Below are 6,028 nucleotides of genomic sequence, written 5' to 3' on the forward strand. Positions count from 1 at the left end.
TGCGCTGGCTTCTCCTCTCTGGGTTGTGCGTCTCCCCTTGTCCTTATGGAGTGCGCTGGCTTCTCCTCTCTGGGTTGTGCATCTCCCCTTGTCCTTATGGAGTGCGCTGGCTTCTCCTCTCTGGGTTGTGCGTCTCCCCTTGTCCTTATGGAGTGCGCTGGCTTCTCCTTTCTTGGTTGTGCGTCTCCCCTTGTCCTTATGGAGTGCGCTGGCTTCTCCTCTCTGGGTTGTGCGTCTCCCCTTGTCCTTATGGAGTGCGCTGGCTTCTCCTTTCTTGGTTGTGCGTCTCCCCTTGTCCTTATGGAGTGCGCTGGCTTCTCCTCTCTGGGTTGTGCGTCTCCCCTTGTCCTTATGGAGTGCGCTGGCTTCGCCTCTCTCAACTGTCTCACACCTACAGCCATTTCCTTTTATTTTCCTCTTTGACAAATTACTCAGAGCAGCTTGCCCTCAACTTTTTTTAAAAAAAAATTATTCTTTGTTCCATTTTCACTTTATTGTTCTCATTAATTAAAAGAAACCAAAAATATGGATTCACCCACTCGTCTATTTTCTGGGTATAATTCTCTGGGATTAAAGTGAAATTAGGCTTTTCACTTTAATTGCTTGCAGGGCTACTGTCATTCACATACTGTCTGGATTGGTCGGCTGACAAAGTTTGACCTACAACCCTAGGACGTGGCTGATTTTGGCTCCAGTGTTTACTAGTCTATTCGTTATTGGACCAGCTTTCATATTCCACAGCCCTCTGGTTTTCCTAACATAAAAACATAAACATTATATGTATTTATGGAGTACCATGTGGTGTTTCAATAATATTTACATAGTTCGACCTGAGCTTTGCCCTTAATCATTTTGGAACCCTAATTAGAGAGACGGGAACGGTCCCTCATTCAGTCGCCTTGGTTATCTTGACCGCTATAACAAAACATCTCAGCGTTGTTCATTTATAAAGAACGGAAACTCAGCTTGGGTCAGTGGACGCCAAGGATTCCACGATGGCCTTGGCTGTACCAGTGAAGGAGAAAGAAACCCATGCATGTTAAGTGGAGGGGGGTGCTTGCAGGCTGGATATTAATGGGGGTTTCACCTCCAAAGGCATTACTGAAGCATTTCAGATGCTACAGATGGATTATTGGCACATCAATGTAATGAGAGGGAACCCTGCTCGGCCTTTCAAGTGTCACTAAACATGAGGAGCAAGGCACGCAGCACCGAAGAGGGGCCACTGTGGCGGGCACTCTGCACTCCAGAAAGCGACAGCCCGCTCGGCCGCCATCTGTGGTCAATTCAATTAAGGCTCAATTTCTTCATATCCTGACAGAAGACTATTACCCATTCAAAGGCGGCAGGTACGAACGGAAAGGGGAAACAGGAAGAAGGGAATTTAATAGGAGAGATTTGTATTGAGGGAATTACACCAGTCTGAGAATAACAAATATGTCATGCTTTCTCTTACTTGTGCTTCTAGATTTCATACAAACACATAAAATTGTGTGTGTGTATACAACAAGGAAGTAAAAGCAAAACTGGCTAATGGGGCAAAGGGGACTAGCAGGTGCAGGGAGAGAGGAGAAGAGGGGAGAAGGGGAGGCATATACTCAGTATATAATATATACTTGTACAAAAACTTTAACAAATACAATTTAAAGATAGAGATTCATTTCTCCAAACTCTAGAGGCCAAGAAGTCAGAGATCAGAGTGTTAGCAGAGGCAGGGTCTGACTGTATTGGCTAATCTTGGCTGTCAGCTTGACACGCTTGTGAAGAGGGCGTGCCAGTTGAAGGAAGAGGTGCCTCCATCAGACTGGCCTGTGAGCATGTCTGTAAGGGCAGTTTCCTGGCTGATAACTGATGGAGGAGTACCACTCTGGGTAACACGACCCATGGGCAGGTGGGCCTGGGCTATATAGGAAAAGTCAGAGGAGCAAGTGAGTAAGCAAAACGCCTCCTTGGTCTTAAGTTCCTGCCTTGTGTTTCTGCCTTGTTGACGGACTGTGAGCTGTAAGATGAAATAAACCTTTTCCTCCCAAGTTGCTCTGGTCACGGTACTTACCACTGAAACCAGGAACAAGTTAGATCAACAGTAAAGGGCAGGTCTTCCTACATGGTGCCTTCTATGGTTCTGCCACGGTAGAAGGAAGTCAGTGGCTTGAACTGGGTTCCTTCAGTCTCACTCATGAGAGCACAGACCCCATGTCCCGAGCTCCCAAATGCCCCCTGGTGATTAGGTCCCAGGACATGAATGTTGGAGGAACACTGATATTGAGACCCACAAATGGTGTGTAGCAAACAGGCACGCAGAGAGAAATGTTAGTCTGCAGAGCAGATTCCGGCTATTCTGTTGTTATCAATAGCAGACACTTTCACCAACAACGTGAACACACACAGCCTCTTCCACACTAATCGGACACTTGTTTATAATATTGTGTGGATACCTTTTCTGAGTTCCGCTGAAGTATGCCTTGGGTCAGAAAGAGCTCTACAATATCTAACTTGAGTCCTGGGCTTGCCCTTAGCCTGCAGGAAAGAAGATGAACCACACACCCTTGTCCTGCAATCTGTAGGAGCTACAGTTGGGATAGCATAGTTAAAGGGTGATTAGTGATCTAGATAATATAAAAGGATTTTATTGAAAGAGTTATATGCATGCATATATCTTAAGTCTTAGTGCTGTGAAGAGGCACCGTAACCATGGCAACTCACATAAAGGAAAACATGTCATTGGGGCTGGCTTGTAGTTCAGAGGTTTAGTCCATTGTTGTCATTGTGGGAAGCACGGCAGTGTGCAGGCAGATACGGTGCTGGAGACTCCCGAGAGTTCTACATCTGGATCTACAGGCAGCAGGAGGAGAGAAGAACACGGAGCCTGGCCAGAGCACTTGAAACCCCAAAGCCCATCCCCAGTAACACACTTCCTCCAACAAGGCCACACTTCCTATCAAGGAGCGCCTCTCCTGTTGGGTCTGGGAGTCACACAAATATTGAGGACAAGATTCCCAAAGTATGATGAGCAGAGGCAACTTTATTCCATCACCACTGGGTACCAGAAAGTCTAACTAGTTAGGGCTTCTGACACTGTGACGGTCCTTTTTAAAGAAAAACACGTAAGTGTGTGTGTGGGGGGGGACACAGGGTGATACAGGAAAAGAATTTTTATAATTTGAGGTTAAGTTCTGGGTGATGGTACATTCCGGGAATTTATAACCTGTGATAACGTTTTACAACTAATAGTCTAATTGTGATAACGAGGTGTTTGTACAAGCTTAACAGGAGGTTTGTTTACTCAAGTCAACATCCCTCTTGACACAGCTGGGGTCTTGTCTTCATTTCTAATCACCTGTTCTTCTCGTAACTGTAGAGATACAGTTACAAGGGCCATGCAACAGAAGAAGCAGGCAGGCAGCTAATGTATTGGAATTAATGTGGACTCCATACTCCCTGATGACCACGTATTCAAATATATGAGCCTCTGGGGCCATTTTTACTCAAACCACCCAGCAGGTGTGCTAGTGTGTGGGCAATGCCCTTTTAAATGCAGGTGTCTATAGTCCAGGGAAGGACTTTGGAGTCCCTGGAGCTAGAGTTCCAAGCAGTTGTGAGCCACCCAGCATAGGTGCTGGAAACCAAACACAGATTTTCCCACAGGAAGAGTATGGGTTCCTAACAGCTGAGCCATTTCACCAGTCGCAAAGTTTTCATTTTTCTGAGATAAGACATTTGGGACAAAAGATCCACATCACCTCTTATGATATGAGTGAAGGTGAACTCAATATTCTTTTGGTTGATAAGAGTAGCATTAAATGACTATAAAGTTCTTATAATTATTTCTGAAAAAAGGATTTAAGTAGAGAAAAATTATCTTTTCAATTATAAAAAATTATTTTCCAATGATCAAAACAAAAGAAATGTGAAATAAAATAATCCTAAAGTTTCTGACCTGAAATGTCCATAGATTTGTAACAGATTAGACAGTCATCAATATAGTTATTAAGATTACTAACCCAGACCCAGGTGTATGGGTTCCAAGCCTTGTTGGGCCAGTTGGGTGTGGGGGGAGTGACCTGACATTTCACCTCAGGAAGATGGAGATCATAATGATAGGTAATTTACGAGATGTCAGAAAGGATTTATTAACGGTCACCACTTCTTGAGCAAATGCTGCTGCTTCAGGTTTTCTCTTGTTAACCGAGTAAGTAACTTCAACAACAATCCCAAGAGAGTAGCTAATGTATGCCAGTCCGCCCATGCCTAACTGCCTTCAAGACGTGCTCGGCCCAACTACCACTTAGTGAGGTCCACTGAGTATTTCTGTAAAGATTTAGGGGTCAGAGTGAAGACAGCATGGCTTGGGTTGGAATAAGCAGTTTCACAGAAGGGAGGGTATTTCAGTAGAAGACAAACAACCATAAATCTTAGTTAAGAAGTGAGTTCATTTGAACTTGGCTGTCAGCAAGTGCCTGTTAAGTGAAGTCAGCTGGAGAGCTCTGCCTTAAGGCTGCAATTAAAGAGTAAATGTAAAACAACAGGAAGTTAGGTGATGCAAAGAGGCTATGAGAATGCCATAAATACTAACTCCCATCTCACATCTCTCAGTGACAGCGTAAAGGGCACTGGGCTCAGATGGCGAAGAAGAGGCAGTGAGCATTGTGTTTGTGGCTACCCTATGAAGAATACTGGACCAAACTCCAAGTGAGGAGAGGATTTGGATCAAGCAAGCAAAGAGATAGATGTTCATGGACAGCTAGGAAATTTATAAAAGACTGAAAACCAGAAAAATCTGTAATTCTTCTAGAACATAAAAAAGAAGTGATGTCACACCAGGCAGTGGCAGCACACACCTTTAATCCCAGCACTCAGGAGGCAGAGGCAGGTGGATCTCTGTGAGTCTGAGGGCAGCTTGGTCTACTAACTGAGTTCCGGGACAGCCAGAGCTATTACAGAGAGACCCTGTCTCAAAAAAATGAAAAAAACGGTAAGAAGTGAGACCATAAGCAAAGTACTGCCCCTTAAGTCTGAAAACAGGAAACAGGCAGGAGAGGGCAGGGGAAATGGCTCAGGGGACAAGCTGTTTGCGTGCAAGCTTGAGGAGCAGTTTGGATCCCCAGAACTTATGTAAACACCAGGCGGGTGGCAGGTGCGGAGACAGCCTGGATCCCTGCACGTGACAGGCAGAGAGAGAATGCCTCCAGGGCAAGTCCCTTAGTCGTTCTAGCCTGAGTTGGTGAACTCCAGGTTCAGCGAGAGCCTCTGACTCAAAGCATAGAGTGGAGCACAAGTGAAGATGTGCTGGAAGCAAAGACCTGTATTTTGAGATTTGTATTTTGTTTACAGCCATCTTAAGTTTACAAGTAAGATATTTACCTTTGCAGGCAAGTTCCCGGACCTAGGACTTTAGCCTAGTGAGACCTGCAGGCACCAGACTTTTAGAAACAATGAGCATTTCCTTTGTAAGTCAACAATCACAGATCCTCAGTATTTACTTATCAGCTAGGGAGGTCTCCAGGCCTGAATTACCACAGACCTGACACACACCCCCTCCACTAGCCTATTTCTGAGGAAATAATAAAACCGCGGTTTGATCAGAAACCCCGTCTTGCCATCATTTCTCATGTCTCTTGTATCCTCCATCTCTCTCCCCTAGGTTTATCAGGGACCACCGTTGACATCCCGCTGGCTGGGATAAAGAAGGCATTAAACCTTTGGTCTCCACACACACACACACACACACACACACACACACACACACACACCCTCGACTATGTGTGCCCTCACACATGTATTCATGTCCACCCACACATCTTACACATGTACAGATGCACAAAGAAAGAAGGAAAGTTGAACAGATAGTAGATGATCACAATTTATGGGGACAGAAAACTTAATGGCACAGAAATGGGCAGCTGGGTAGCCAAGCTACCTTAACAAGTTGGCAGCAAGGCTCAGGGAAGGACAAAAGTTGTCTTAGTTGGCTAATTGCTGGAGACTATGTTTGACAACATCCTGAGTTGACTCCAGGAGACCTACAGGG

Source organism: Microtus pennsylvanicus, chromosome 7 (assembly GCF_037038515.1).
Source record: "Microtus pennsylvanicus isolate mMicPen1 chromosome 7, mMicPen1.hap1, whole genome shotgun sequence".
NCBI classification, from domain to species: Eukaryota; Metazoa; Chordata; class Mammalia; order Rodentia; family Cricetidae; genus Microtus; species Microtus pennsylvanicus.